This window comes from Triticum aestivum, chromosome 3D (genome assembly GCF_018294505.1).
Source record: "Triticum aestivum cultivar Chinese Spring chromosome 3D, IWGSC CS RefSeq v2.1, whole genome shotgun sequence".
Taxonomy (NCBI): Eukaryota; Viridiplantae; Streptophyta; class Magnoliopsida; order Poales; family Poaceae; genus Triticum; species Triticum aestivum.
Window position 1 is genome coordinate 454048357 of NC_057802.1, and position 16333 is coordinate 454064689.

At 44.3% G+C, this 16333-nt stretch overlaps 1 long non-coding RNA gene across 1 annotated transcript; it reads right to left on the minus strand.

The window, feature by feature from the left end:
- Positions 1-4634: 4634 nt before the first annotated feature.
- LOC123079599 (uncharacterized) lies at positions 4635-11695 on the minus strand. Its single transcript, XR_006438053.1, has 3 exons — positions 11098-11695; positions 5153-11017; positions 4635-4916 (listed from the first exon to the last, which is right to left on the minus strand). It is a non-coding gene; the product is annotated as an uncharacterized lncRNA (long non-coding RNA).
- Between the last annotated feature and the right edge of the window lie 4638 nt (positions 11696-16333).

Here is a 16333-nt window from a genome sequence, read left to right on the forward strand (position 1 = left end):
TGATGGGTATGGTATATTTCCCACTATTCTTTCAGTATGTCATTCGCCTGATTGGTTGATTGACACGGGTGCTAATGTGCATGTATGCGGTGATATTTCCATGTTTTGGTCTTACCAGACCGCAGGGACTTCAACCATGCTGATGGGCGACGGTTCAAGTGCTTCTGTTCGTGGTGTTGGCACGGTCGATCTGAAGTTTACTTCGAGGAAGATCGTGCGGCTGAAGAATGTGCATTATGTCCCCTCCGTCAATAAAAATCTTGTTAGCGGGTCTCTTCTGTGTAGAGATGGCTACAAGCTTGTCTTTGAGTCGAATAAATTTTTAATATCCAAGTATGGAACCTTTGTTGGTAAAGGCTATGAGTCAGGAGGTCTGTTTCGTTTATCCTTATCAGACGTTTGCAATAAAGTTTTTAATCATATTTGCAACAATAGTGAATCCAGTGTGTGGCATTCACGTCTCTGTCATGTTAATTTTGGTTGCATGTCGCGACTAGCGAAGTTGAACTTAATCCCTAGTTTCACCACTGTCAAGGGATCTAAGTGTCAAGTTTGTGTGCAAGCTAAGCAACCTCGTAAGTCTCACACGACTGCGGAAACGAGAAATCTTGCACCACTAGAGCTCATACATTCAGATTTATGTGAAATGAATGGTGTTTTGACAAAAGGTGGAAAGAAATATTTCATGACGTTAATTGATGACTCCACTAGATACTGCCGTGTGTATCTTCTGAAATATAAGGATGAGGCTTTGAACTTTTTCAAGATCTATAAAGCTGAAGTGGAAAATCAACTTGATCGGAAAATCAAGAGGCTTAGGTCGGACCGTGGTGGAGAGTATTTTTCTAATGAATTTGATGCTTTTTGTGCGGAACATGGTATAATCCACGAGAGGACGCCTCCCTATTCACCTCAGTAAAATGGGGTGGCCGAAAGAAAGAACCGTACTCTAACTGATTTGGTTAACGCCATGTTAGACACATCGGGTCTCTCCAAGGCATGGTGGGGGGAGGCGATATTGACGGCATGTCATGTCCTAAACCGAGTTCCCACAAAGAACAAAGAGATAACTCCATTCGAGGAATGGGAGAAGAAAAGGTTAAAACTCTCTTATCTACGAACATGGGGTTGTTTGGCGAAAGTCAATGTTCCAATTCCAAAGAAGCAGAAGCTTGGACCAAAGACTGTGGATTGTGTTTTCCTGGGATATGCTTTTCATAGCATTGGCTATAGATTCTTGATTGTAAAATCTGAGGTACCTGACATGCATGTCGGTACGATCATGGAGTCGAATGATGCGACTTTCTTTGAAGATATCTTTCCCATGAAGGATATGGCTACCTCATCTAATCAGGAGATGCCTAGTTCATCGAATCAGGAACCAGTTACAATTAGCAAACCTGCCATTTCGATGGAACACTTTGAAAGTCCTGTGGAGGAGAACAATGAAGTTCCTACTAGGAGCAAGAGACAGAGGACTGCAAAGTCCTTTGGTGATGATTTTCTTGTGTATCTCATAGATGACACTCCCAGTTCTATTTCAGAGGCCTATGCATCTGAAGATGCTGACTATTGGAAGGAAGCAGTTCGTAGCGAGATGGATTCCATCTTGGCGAATGAAACTTGGGAGATAACTGATCGTCCTTATGGGTGCAAACCTATAGGATGCAAATGGGTATTCAACAAGAAGCTTAGGCCTGATGGTACTATTGAAAAGTACAAGGCTTGGCTCGTGGCTAAGGGTTATACCCAAAAGGAAGGTGAAGACTTCTTTGATACTTACTCACCTGTGGCTCGACTGACCACTATTCGAGTTCTACTTTCACTAGCTGCCTCGCATGGTTTTCTCGTTCATCAAATGGATGTTAAGACTGCTTTCCTAAATGGAGAGTTGGACGAGGAAATTTATATGGAACAACCAGATGGGTTTGTACTAGATGGTCAGGAAGGAAAAGTGTGCAAGTTGCTGAAGTCTTTGTATGGACTCAAGCAAGCACCCAAACAGTGGCATGAGAAGTTGAAAGAACTTTAACAGCTGCAGGCTTTGTTGTGAACGAAGCTGAGAAATGTGTGTACTATCGCCATGGTGGGGGCGAGGGAGTTATCCTTTGCTTGTATGTTGATGACATACTGATTTTCGGAACAAATCTGAATGTTATTAAGGAGGTCAAGAATTTCCTAACTCGCTGTTTTGAGATGAAGGATTTAGGAGTGGCTGATGTCATTCTGAACATCAAGTTGTTGAGAGACGATGATGGTGGGATTACATTGCTTCAATCTCACTATGTGGAAAAGATCTTGAGTCGCTTTGGCTATAGTGACTGCAAGCCCTCTCCAACACCTTATGATGCAAGTGTGTTACTTCGAAAGAATCGAAGAATTGCTAGAGATCAATTGAAATATTCTCAGATTATTGGCTCGCTTATGTACTTAGCAAGTGCTACAAGACCTGGCATCTCTTTTGCTGTTAGCAAACTGAGTCGGTTTGTCGCAAAACCAGGAGATGTGCATTGAAAAGCTCTAGAGAGAGTTTTGCGTTATTTGAAAGGCACTGCAAATTATGGAATTCACTACACCGGGCACCCAAAGGTGCTTGAAGGGTATAGTGACTCAAACTGGATCTCAGATGCTGATGAGATAAAGGCCACGAGCGGATATGTATTCACTCATGGAGGTGGCGCTGTTTCTTGGAAGTCTTGCAAGCAGACCATCTTAACGAGGTCAACAATGGAAGCAGAACTCACAGCACTAGATACAGCTACGGTCGAAGAAGATTGGCTTCGTCGGCTCTTGAATGACTTGCCGGTTGTTAAGAAACCTGTACCGGGTATCCTTATGAACTGCGACAATCAAACTGTGATTACGAAAGTGGGCAGCTCAAAGGATAACATGAAGTCATCAAGACACGTTTAGAGAAGGTTAAAGTCTGTCAGGAAAATGAAAAACTCCGGAGTTATTGCATTAGATTATATCCAAACGTCTAAAAATCTGGCAGATCCTTTTACTAAGGGTCTATCACGTAATGTGATAGATAATGCATCGAGGGAGATGGGTATGAGACCCACAACATGAGTTGTTCACAGTGGTAACCTATTCTTTGTGATCAGAGATCCCGTGAATTAGATGTGGAAGACAAGCTGTTGGTCAACTGAGAGGAGAGTATCCTTACTATTCACAATAGCACTCCATTTGATGCAATACTCTCCTAATCTGCATGGCAGGTTGATGTATATCTTAATGTGTTCTAAATGGCTCATTTAAGCAGAGATGTTATCCTGCAGAACATCTTTTGAAGAACACACCTATATGAGTCTGATTGTCAAACGTCGCAATCTATGAGAGTAGGGTTCTCTCTAGTAAACTCATGAAAGGTCACGGAGTATGAAGCATAAGCTCCACCCGCGGGGAAGACCCACGGTAGCCACGTATCGGTCAAGGCTTTATGTGAAGCTAGATTCGCAGAAAACTTGCAGTTCAAGGCCCAGTCCACTGTTCAAGTTGCTTACTAGTGTAGCATAGAGTTCTAGGTGGAAGTTCAACTTAATAGTCTCCACTGCAGTACCGGTATATAAAATAGTGTTTTGGAACCAAAGGCAATTTTTGTGTGCCTCTGGGATCTGGTGGGGGATTGCTGGAATTTTGTCTATTTTGGGCCTAGCCCAATAGCAGTTTCAGAAATTCTTAATAAATCCTAGAGGCCCACGCAGCCCATTCGTGCAAGGCAAGAGGTGGAACTAAAGTTTAGTCCCACATTGCTAGTTTAGAGGGAGTTGGACCTCTTTATAAGGAGGTTCTTTCCCCACTTGTATGAGCATGCGAACAAGAGGGACATCCACGCGCGCTCCTCCTCCGCCGCCCGCCTCGTCACGACGCGCCGCTGGTTGTGGGAATGAGCCGATGTCTAAATTTTTGCCACGCACTACGGGTATACGAAAGGTCACACGGAAGCTGAAAAGATTTTTGCGAAAGTGGAGTTCGAATGCGAACGGTGCAGCCCTTCGGCTGCTGGCTGTTCGCTTCATCTCCGTCTCTTCGTTTCACCTCCCGTCGGTGCCCTCTCGCATCCTTCTCTTGCGCCTATAAAAGGGAGGTCGCTCCTCCCAGAAAGACGCACCAGAACTACTCCTTCCCTCACCATCGGTTCCATCTCTGAGCTGCTGCTGTCTTCCTCATCCCGGCTTGCGGCGTGCACCGCACGTCGGGACAGTAGGCCTCCGAAACTGCACCTTTTGAGTCCTGTGCGAGAGAAGGGTGATAAGGTTTTTGGGGAGCGCTCAGCGCGACTACTGGCTGCTTCATCACGGACAATCCGGTCACCGATGACTACTTTCCCGACGACGACTTCTTCCCCGACGTCCACGACCTCCTCGACGACATGGCAGGCGAGGACACCAACCCCAAGTCCAGCGCTTCTGCTGCTGTTGTCCCGTACGTATTCTTCTCCTTTCTATTAGAGGTCCTGCTACAGTTCCTTGTTCTAGTATTTGCCCTAGATATGTTAGACTCTATTTCATATATGCAACTTGCTATACTGTCTGCTCTAGATATGTTTAGTTACAGTTCATATATGAAGATGCTGTTTACCTTCTCTTTGTCAAATCGCATGGCTTGTTTTATCACTACTATTCTGGTCATGCTTTATCTAGTATTTCTGTTAATAAAATCATTCGGTAAATTGCTCAGATTTCCAACATAAACCTCTATGTATCTAGATCGCGGCATATGTTTCCATGTATCTAGATCTATGCACGCACATCAAAATTTCGGTTGCTAAGTTGCTAGAAAGCGAAACTAGCCTATTACAGCAATAACATTGGGGTATTACTGTCGACTGATCAAAACATAGCTCTGAAACTTGTTATCCATATTCAGCCGCTTGTGGCTCTGCTAACTTAGGCATGCCTTTTTTGATGTAGCTGCAACAGAGAAGAGCTCGATTTAGCAAGTAAACTTTGTGGCACAAAAAAGAAAAGCCAAAAAACTGTTTGATCCAAGTTTGTTATGACTTCTCTGATTGTGCAATATATTTTGTGATACAAACAAATGATTTTTGATGCAAGTTCCCTTCCTAGGTTCCATAGCATTGGTCTCTGAACACATAATTTGATAAATCACTTTGATATCATTTACGCTAGTCAGTCATAATTCTCACCTTTACTTGCAAATTTTGCTGAGCTTCCCATAGTTGGAGCCCTTGTTACATCCCTTGTTTCCACCAGCTTTCCCACTCTTCTTGATGTTCTCCTCCTTAGTCTTGCGGACGAATTCTTCTTTCTTCTTTTTATCGTACTCATGTTTCTTTTCATGCTCTGCTTTATTGCCTCTCAGGTAATGGCGACACTTTGGGCAGTACCAAGGTTCTCCCCCGCCAGCCACGACAGCTGCAGCAGCCACTGCTCCTCCTCCAAACGGTACGGCCATGGCCTGCAAAGACAAAGCAATATCAGACCGTTGCATCCATGAGCATGTTTTTGCAAAAGGAAATTGCTAATTGAACATTTGATTCTATTTATCTTGGTGCTCTTTACTTTTGAATGAACAAAGTTTCCATAATGACAATAACTATAGTAATTAAAATTTAAATTCATTAACATCACTCTAGTTATTCAGAAAAAACAGAGTAAATGTAGGTTCCATCATATTACAAGAGAAACAATTTACATTAAAACAGCAGGACATGTAAGCACTAAAGCAGTGCAGTACAGGTAAACAGTAAAGCAGCAGGACAGTTTCATCAGGTAAAGGCGCACATAAGGTTCTAAATGTAAATCAACCAGTAGTCACAGATAAGTTATCGAAAAAACCCAGTAGTCACAGATATAAATAAAGGTCCTATAGGTTTAGAAAATCAATCACACAGAATATTCAACCATGACTAAACATAGGTTCATCAGATTGTAAGAGCAACAATTCCAGTTGGTACAGGTACACTGAAGCAGCAGCACTGTGCAGGTAAACAGTAAGCAGCAGCACTCTGCAGGTAAAATCAATCAGTACATAGTCAATTAACAGACTTACAAGTTTAGAAAATCAATCACACAGTTTAAGGATCAGCAAATATGTATCAGTCAACAGTTCTATAAAGCTTCTACAGGTAAACCAGTCACAGGTGGTGCGAATATGCATGAGTCACCAGCATCCAACACAACATGGATAACGTAATACTGCTTTCCTGCTCACAAAACACTTTTTTTTAAACATGGGGCAAATGTTTTGCCCCTTTTCATTAATTAAGAGAGGAAGAAGTCTGACAATGTTTTCAGAGAAAGAAAAAAGCCCCCCAAAGGGGAGAGCAAAAACAGGAAAAACACTACTCTCCCGGTAGGATGTGCCCCAAAATCTTTGCTCCCGCGGTCGCCCAAAGCCCCGCCGCTCCCTTGATGGTTCGAAGAAGAATAGTTGGGGGGGGGGGCGACTTGCTGCGAAAGACCCTTGCATTCCTCTCGTCCCAGATCGTCTTACATACTAGCATAGTGAGCGAAGCCATTGCCCTTCCATGGATCCTTTGGATGGAAACCATGTCATACCACCAATCCTTGATGTTTCTGTAAGTAGCCCAGAGGGACATATCCAAGCTCACAAGATGTAGCCAGTCTCTCACCATGCCCAAAGCCTGAGGGAGAAACGACAGCGGAAGAAAAGGTGCTCCACGATTTCCGGTTCCCTCATACAGAGCGGGCAATTGCCACAGTTTGGCCATCCCCTTCTAGCCAACCAGTCTGCCGTCCAGATTCTATTTTGAATTGCCAGCCACGCAAGATGGTAAGCATTAACTGAAGTAACAAATGATGCATGTAACTAGATATGTGATGTAAATGTTTAATAATACATAGAGTAGTGTAGGGATTTCATCAAGTGTTAGATGCACAATGTCCAATTCCTGTCCACCAGCCACCGATATATTAGGAATCATTCTTTTGAAGAAATGAAGGTTATGCGCTTGCAGTAGAAGATCCGAGCCTTCACATTTTAAGCAACTGTGCTATGTTTCTCGCATGTAGTTTTACCCGGACAAAAAACCATATACTCCCAGATGGCAGTACGGGATTGTCACATATCCACCAACAAATTATAGGGCGCCAAATGTGCAAAGAAAAGCTCATCCTGATTTGAGAATAAAATAATGCTGGCCTTCCGATTCATGCGTGCTCGCGTCACTTCCAGGACTGAACAATCAAACAGATAACCAAAACATCCGCTACCCACAAAAGGAAATTGCTAATTGAACATTTGATTCTCTTTATCTTGGTGATCTTTACTTTTGACATAATGACAATAACTACGGTAATTAAAATTAAATTCATTAACATCACTCTAGTTATTCAGAAAAACAGAGTAAATGTAGGTTCCACCATATTACAAGAGAAACAATTTACATTAAAGCAGCAGGACAGGTAAGCAGTAAAGCAGCAGTACAGGTTCATCAGGTAAAGGCGTACATAATGTTCATGTAAATCAACCAGTAGTCACAGATATAAATAAAGCTTGTATAGGTTTAGAAAATCAATCACATAGTACTGGGTAGGAAATATGCAACCATGACCAAACATAGGTTCATTTTTTTAAAACGTAGGTTCATCAGATTGTAACTTGTAAGAGCATCAATTCCATTTGGTACAGGTACAACCGCACATCAGGTAAAAGGCACGATAACTTCTTCATGTAAATCAATCAACACATAGTCAATTAACAGACTTATATATAAAGCTTTTACAAGTTTAGAAAATCAATCAAACAGTTAAGGAGCAGCGAATATGTATCAGTCAACAGTACTACTTAGTACTACTTCTACAGGTAAATCAGTCACACGGGCAGCGAATATGCATCGTCACCAGCATCCAGCACAACATGAATAACTATAATACTGCTTTCCTGCTTGCAAACACTATTTAAGGTGTAGATGGTAAGCATTAACTCAAGTAACAAAACAGTGCTTAAATGATATATATAACCAGATATTGTGATGTAAATGTTTTATAATACATACTAGTAGAGTAGTGTAGGGATTTCATCAAGTGTCAGACGCACAATGTCCAATTCCTATCCACCAGCTACCGATACTTTAGGAATTGTTCTTTTGAAGAAATGAAGGTTATGCGCTTGCAGTAGAAGATCCGAGACTTCACATTTTAAGCAACTGTGCTCTGTTCCCCGCATGTAGTTTTACCCCCAAAAAAAACCATATACTCCCAGATGCCAGGACAGGGTTGTCACAGATCCACCAACAAATTGTCACATATCCACCAACAAAAAATGTCCGGAAAAGCTCATCGTGATTTGAAAATGAAATAATGCTAGCCTTCCGATTCATGCGTGCTCGCGTCACTTCGAGGATTGAACAATCAAGCAGATAACCAAAACATCCGCTACCCACAACGGCAGTTTTCGAACAAATAAACAAGGACGCGACTAGGCGGCGCCCAAGCGCCCAGTCGGGGGAGCGAGCGCTCTCCCATAATAGGAAAGAGCACCCACGCATCCCGCAGGAAGACCTAGAAAAGGAAAACGTCATGTCCCCTGTGCTCAACGTTATATATCCCACCTGCATTTATTATGGGATCAAAAACTTTAAAAAGTTGTAACTTTTGATTCGGGTGTCGAAATTCAGATCCGTTTTCACCGTTGGGTTTCTCGCGACGAGTTCTTCAAAACTAGATCCCATATGAGTAGGTTTCGACAAACTTTTTTTCCGAGCAACTTTGTGTGCTATAGAGGCAACTTTAGTGTTACAGGAAAGCAACTCATTTTTTTTCGTAGTATGACTACCTATCAGCGGATGATCCTTGTAAGTTGGTACCATGACACCAATTGACTAGCTACACCTCTAAAATCTTGACTCTACCTCTATGACCCAAACATAATTACAGGTATGCAAAACCTTTAGATATTTACCAAATAATGGTCTTGGTGATGTTTCTGTTCATGAGGATTGGGCAACTGGATACATGGTTTTAGGAAAACTATTTATTGATTGTGGGCAACTAGATACTTGGCTTTAGGCAACTGTATTATTGATTGTGGGCAACTATGACTGAAAAGGGGTAAAAGAACATACAAATATTCATTTTTGGAGGGTTCACAGATAAATTTAATCCTCTAAAAATAGTTCGCGGTTTTAGTTCCATGACCAACTCCACCCTGCTTCCCCTTTATGATCATTCGCCAAGTATTTACGATCATACCAAGGGATCCCACCCTGAGGAGATAAATTCTTGACGCGTCTCCATGGCACAAACTTGAAAAGGTATCTAAAACCTTTTCATATTAGCCAAATTATGGTCTTGATAATTGTTTTGTTCATAAGGATTGGGTAACTGGATACATGGTTTTAGACAACTATATGGTTGATTGTGGGCAACTGGATACATGATTTTAGACAACTGTATGGTTGATTGTGGGCAACTGAATACATGATTTTGTGCAACATTATGGTTGATTGTAGGAAACTATGACACCTAGAAAAGGGATAAAGAACATACACATGTTCAGTTTTGGAGGGGGTTACAAATAAAGTTAATCCCCTAAAAACACTGCGTGGTTTTAGTTATGTCCCCATGACCAGCTCCACGCTGCCCCCCCCTCTATGATCATTCGCCTAGTATTTATGATCATACCAAGGGATCCAACCTGAGGAGATGAAATTCTTGATGCATCTCTATGCCACAATTTTAATTGAAAGGTATCTAAAACCTTTACATATAAGCCAAATTATGGTCTTGATAATGTTTCTGTTCATGAGGATTGGGCAACTGGATACATGGTTCTAGGAAACTGTATAGTTGAATGTGCGCAACCATGACACCCGAAAAAGGGATAAAGAACACACACATATTTGCTTTTTAGGGGTTCACAGATAAACTTAATCTCATAAAAAACTTCATGGTTTTAGTTATGTCCCCATTACCAACTCCACCCCGCCACCCTCTATGATCATTCGGCAAGTGTTTATGATCATACCAAGGGATCCCACCCGAAGAGAAGAAATTCTTGACACACCACTATGACACAAACTTAATTGAAAGGTATCTAAAACCATTAGATGTTGGCCAAATCGTGGTCTTGGTAATGTTTCTGTTCATGAGATTGGGCAATGAGATACATGGTTTTAGGCAACCGTATGATTAATTATAGGCAACTATATCATCTTTCATGTATTGTGCATAAACAAAGGATGCAGACTATGTACGGCAAGTATGGTATCTTTTACTGTGTGTTTTTGTTGTGTGATAATTTTTCCAAAATCACACGTTGTTCTACATATTCATCAACCAGACGACGACTACAGGCAAAAATAAATGGAAGACCATGTGGCTATGTACAGGATCCAAAGGAAATTCTTAACTAACATATGCAACCAAGAATAGCAGGGCCAAAAAATCATTCGACGATACTGCCACACAAATTAATCGCCCGATTGGCCAAGAGATAGCTTCCATTCGAATGAGCACGTCACAGATCGATCATTGAAAATATACAGATAGAATGCCTACAATTCTAACTGTAACTGAAGCAACTCTAACTGTAATTGTAGGCAACTCGTGATAAAAACAGGAGCAACTAGTTGCAAACATCTCCCTGACAGTAAGAATCAGTTCGTGAATGACACAAAAAAATGGTAGAATGAAGATAACTAGAAGAAGCACTTATCAATTCCATAAAAATTAAAGCAACTTTGCCTTTAATTCTAGGCAACCATGTTAAAAACTGGAGCAACTATTCACAAGTAGTTCCATGATAGTAGGCATTAGTTTTGTACAGTAACAACTAGGATGTTAAAAAACAGAGGCTCATTAGGAGATGCACGGGGAGTGTTCAGAATGAAAGAGAAACTATGTGTCAACTGAAATGAAGAGAAAGTTGCCTAATTAGGATTTTGAAGTGATGGATTATGAGGAGTAACGTTTCCTATGAAGCGAGCAACTCGTGGTTGGTTGGAGCAATAGAAGAAACAGCCGTCACTACGGGTGGCAGAAACACCAAGTCTGGGTCGAAGGGGACGGGGTGGTGGGGGCAAATGCTGCAGCAGATCGGAGAAGATTAGCAAGAACAAGTATGAGTAGATGGAGAAGCAAAGGGGTTGGGGGATTGGAGAGAAACCTGCATGCTTACGGGCACTCAGCTGAATTTGGTGCAGCATACTGCAAGCTGCGGCGCCTTGAAGGCCAGCTGTGTGTGTGTGTGTCTTGCTGCCGGCGGCGTCTGCTCCTGTTTTTGGTGGTCCTGGGCAATTGGCTTGGTCAACAATCAAGTTGAACTACGAAATCAAGAGAGGGAGATGGTAGACCTTGCGAAATCAAGAGAGAGATGGCCGACCTAATGCGCAGAGCTCGCACAACACAACCTACGGGGAAAGCCCACGCCGGAGGGAGGTAGATTGAGCTGGCGACCAACGGCGCAGGGGACCGGGGGAGCAGGCCCTGCCGGGCGCCGCGTGCATCACCAGGAGGAAGCAGGAGGAGGGGACGGCTGGGCGCATGCTGGGCGCGGCGCTCGTCGCCGGGAGTGGGCAAGAAGAGGAGGCGACCGGGGGTGTGCTTGGCGTGGCGCGCGTCAATGGGAGGAGGAGCGCAGCGGAGGGGCGCGTCGCCCGGTGGGACGGCGCGTGTGAGGTTGGATGAATGGATAAGGTGTGGGAGGTGAACGACGAGTATCGAGACGGATCGGACGGTTGGGGTTCGTGCGCTCGCGACGTCTGCATAGCGCAGCTGCGCGTTGAAGAATTCGGGAATAAACAAAGCATTCGGTAAATCCAACGGACTTGCTCCACTACTGGCGTCACCCACCAAAATCCAACGCACTTGCTAGGCTACGGCCTACGGGTCTCACCCTGCTTGCCACGCTACCCGGCTTCCCCGCGAAATCAATTAACCCGCTTCACCGCGAAATTGAGCGTCCAAAAGACCAACGGGGACTCCCCGCGCGTCTGCTACTAGGGATCACGCACGGGGCCGGGTCGCTGTGCTAAGCTACACTGCAGAGCAAGCTAGGGGGTGGAGAGGGGAGCGGACGGGGACGGCGGTCGCACCGTCAGCAGGGTACGGCGAAGGCGCGAGGTGGGGGAGGGAGCTTCGCAAGGTCGGTCGCCGGCGACGAGGATGTTTTCCAATCCCGAAAATGTTGCAGCAAGCGTTGGAATGACGCGACAGCCTTCCCTCCCTCTTTTATCCGGTGCGGTCGCTTGAGTCGGTGTAGCCGTGCAAGTCAAGTCGGGGTCCCGGTCAGGGTCAGGTCTGGTCAGGTAAAATGGTACTGCTGGCTGAGACCCGGTCGACCCAGCCCGACCCGATCGACCTAGCCCTTGGACGACACGAGCAAGGCTCGGGCCCGTCGCCGCCGCCGCATGCAACCGGGACCAGGACACACCCGCCGAGGACATCCGCCCCGGCGAGCTCAACCAGCCCGTCCACGTCGCGCAGGCACCTAGCCTCCACGTTCTTGTTTCCATCTTCTCAATCCACCCTCTTGCCTAATTGATCTGTTTGTGCAGCCCGAGGGCAGGAGGTGCTCCGGGTGCGACCAGGTCATGTGGGAGAGCTAAGCGCCGCCGACCGACGAGCCCCGAACTACCGGAATCTTCGCAGGCGCTGGCGAGCCCGAAAGCTAACCACCCCTCTTAACTTCGAATCGCTGACTAAGTCAACGATCTGGGCATCTGTTCATGCTAGTATTGAGGGTTTATAGTGGAAAGTTGTTATTTACTCCCTCCGCTCCTAAATATAAGTCTCTTTAGATATTTCAATATAAATTATATACGGATGTATATAGACATAAATATAGATTCACTCATTTTGCTTCGTATGTAGTTCATATTGGAATCTCTTAAAAGACTTGTACTCTCTCCGTCCAAAATTTAAGAATTTTGGGACGGGGGGAGTATTTAGGAACGGAGGGAGTATTATGCATGGAATAGATTGACCTTACATCGTGGTGGATGATCTCGGTGGGACGCTGCATTCTGTTCCTTCATTCATTTCATCATGTTCTAGTTGCTGATTGAAATTCCTGTACCGATAGCAGGGATCAACTGTACTAGCGTCGACATTTGTAACCTAGGCTGATTAAAAAATGATTTAGCTTGTACGCATGGCTCCTTCGCGCGGCCATTTTTGTGCAGTGGTAAATGTCAACACAATTTTATTACAGTCCACCTAAGTACATGTGCCATTGCCAGCACTAGATGACTGTAACCGTGAGCATGCACGCGACTGAAAGTTGGTAAAGTAAAATAGGGGGCTGGAGTGGCGTCAGTGGCAATTTATCAGATTTCCATAGTTGTCAAAGAGCTCGACGGGTTCACGTCTTCTTTGTTTGTTTTAACATGCTGCTTTTCAGGATCATCCTCTTGCACACCATCCATATGAAATCAACATATTGCCATACTGAATCTCGGTTGAGTTGTAATTAGTTGCTAAGTGCTACACATGTGTTATTACCATCCACCTTTGACCATTTACAGCAAGTGCAAGAAAATCATTTGTGAAAGCTGAATAAAACTGTTGCTTATTGATGATTTCGTGCGGCATACAAGAGTATATAAGAGGGTACAAACCGACTTGGGGTAGGGGTACAAAACTGACTTGGACTAGAAGTCGTATACCATAATGACTACTCTAACATCCCCCCGCAGTATCAACGGCAGGCTCGACGACGTTGAGACTGAAACAGATATCTTGAAACGGCTTAGTAGGCAGTGCCTTGGTGAAAATGTCAGCAAACTGAGCCGTAGAAGGAACATGAAGCACCCGAACCTGACCAAGAGCAACCTTTTCACGAACAAAATGAATATCAATCTCAATATGCTTTGTGCGTCGGTGTTGAACTGGATTGCTGGTCATGTAGACTGCTGATATGTTGTCACAGTAGACAATAGTGGCCTGCTCAATAGGCCTGTGTAGCTCGGAGAGTAACTGCCGAATCCAGATTGTATCTGCAACGGCATGTGCCACAGCACGATACTCAGCCTCGGCCGACGAATGTGAGACTGTAACCTGTCTTTTCGAAGACCAAGAAATCAAATTGTTACCAAGAAAAACACAAAAACCGGAAGTGGACCTTCGAGTGTCAGGACAACCAGCTCAGTCTGCATCAGAGTATGCGGTAAGCGAGTTTGGAGAAGAATTATTGAGGTGGAGACCATGATTGAGAGTTCCTTTTAAATACCGAAGAATGCGTTTAACATGATTATAGTGAGGAACCCGGGGATCATGCATATAGAGACATGCTTGTTGAACAGCAAAAGAGATTTCAGGACGAGTAATGGTGAGATATTGGAGAGCACCTGTTAGGCTACGATAGAGAGTAGGATCGGAAAAGGGTTCACCGGTAGCCGAAAGTTTAAAACTAGTATCGACAGGAGTGCGAGATGATTGACAGTCAAGCATACCAGCACGATTAAGAAGATCAAGAATATACTGGCGTTGGGAAAGAAAAAGGCTGGAGGAATCTCGAACAACAGCAATGCCTAAGAAATGATGAAGGAGTCCTAGGTCAGTCATAGAAAATTCAGATCTAAGAAGAGAGACAATATGATCTAAGAACTTTTGAGAGGAGGCGGTAAGAATGATATCATCTACATAGAGAAGTAAATAGGCAGTGTCAGAAGTTTGATGATACACAAAAAGAGAGGTGTCGGAGAGAGATGGAGTGAAGCCTATTGTTTGAATGAAGGAGGAGAAGCGTTGAAACCAAGCTCGTGGGGCCTGTTTAAGACCGTAGAGAGATTTCTGAAGAAGACATACATGAGTTGGAAAGGATGGATTTTCCAAACCCAGAGGTTGCTGGCAGTAGACAGTTTCTTGAAGGGAACCATGGAGGAAAGCATTTTTAACATCAAGTTGGTGAATGGGCCATGAAGAGGAGACAGCAACACTAAGAACGGTGCGAATGGTGCTAGGTTTAACAACAGGAGAGAAGGTTTCTTCGTAATCAATTCCTTGTTGCTGAGAAAAGCCACGACAAACCCACCCGGCTTTATATCATGAGAGGCTCCCATCGGAGTGGAACTTTTGGCGAAAAATCCATTTGCCAGAAACAATATTTGTATTGGGAGGACGAGGAACAAGTTGCCAGGTGTTGTTTTGAAGTAAAGCATTATATTCTTCTTGCATGGCAGCGGCCCAATTGGGATCAAGTAGAGCAGTTTTGTAATTCTTTGGAAGAGAAGTGAGAGATACGGAGGTATGAAGGTTTAGGCGGTCTTGGGGTTGATGAAATCCTGATTTGGCCCTAGTACGCATGTGATGATCATTAATCGGGGCTGCTGTAGGAATAGCACGAGGGGGTAAGGTGGGTACTGGTGAGTCCGGCGCAGCGGAAGAGTCGGACGAAGGAGTAGGGCTGGGTGGTGGAGTGGGAGCAGGGCTGGGTGGTGGAGTGGGAGTAGGGGCCGGGGGTGTTGGGGAGGGAGCAGAGGTCGGGGGTGTTGGGGACGTCTCAGGTGGGGTGAGTGTATGGTTGGGATTGGCTATGGTGGGTGTTAATGGTGGTGGTGATAAGTTGTGTTCGGCAGGTAGGGGAGTATATAGTTGGAAAGGACGGGGAGAGGGGGTGTTTGCGGAGCTAGGGGTGTTGGATGGTGTAGTAGTGCGTTGTGAGAAAGGAAAAATGTGCTCAGCAAACGTGACATGACGAGAGACATGAACGTGTCCGGTGTGAAGGTCGAGACAGCGATAGCCTTTGTGCTCGTCAGAGAAGCCGAGAAAAGCACATGGGATAGAGCGTGGTGACAATTTATTTGCAGAAGTGGCGTAGGCATTGGGAAAACAGAGACAGCCGAAAACACGAACCGCGGAGTAGTCGGGGTGGGAAAGAAAGAGGGAATAATAGGGAGTAGTGTTGGGTTTAGTTTTAGAAGGTCGAATATTTAGAAGGAAGGTGGCCATGTGTAGGGCTTCAGCCCAAAACTTGGGAGGCATAGATGATTGAATGAGGAGAGTGCGAACTATATCATTGAGGGTGCGAAGAGAGCGTTCTGCTTTACCATTTTGAGGTGAGGTGTAGGGACATGAGAACCTAAGCAGGATGCCATGTTGTAAGAAGAAAGTACGATTTTTAATGTTATCAAACTCGCGACCATTGTCACATTGGATAAAGCGAATTGGGAGGAAGAAGTGAACAGACACATAGCGTTGAAAATTAAGGAAAACAGAATGGACCTCGGATTTGTTGCGTAGAGGAAAATTCTAGACAAAGTGGGTGAAATCATCTAGGATAACAAGGTAGTATTTAAAACCCGAAACACTTGCAATGGGAGAGGTCCATAAATCACAATGTATTAATTCAAAGGGATAAGTGCTACAAGAACTAGAGGAACTAAAGGGAAGACGCACATGTT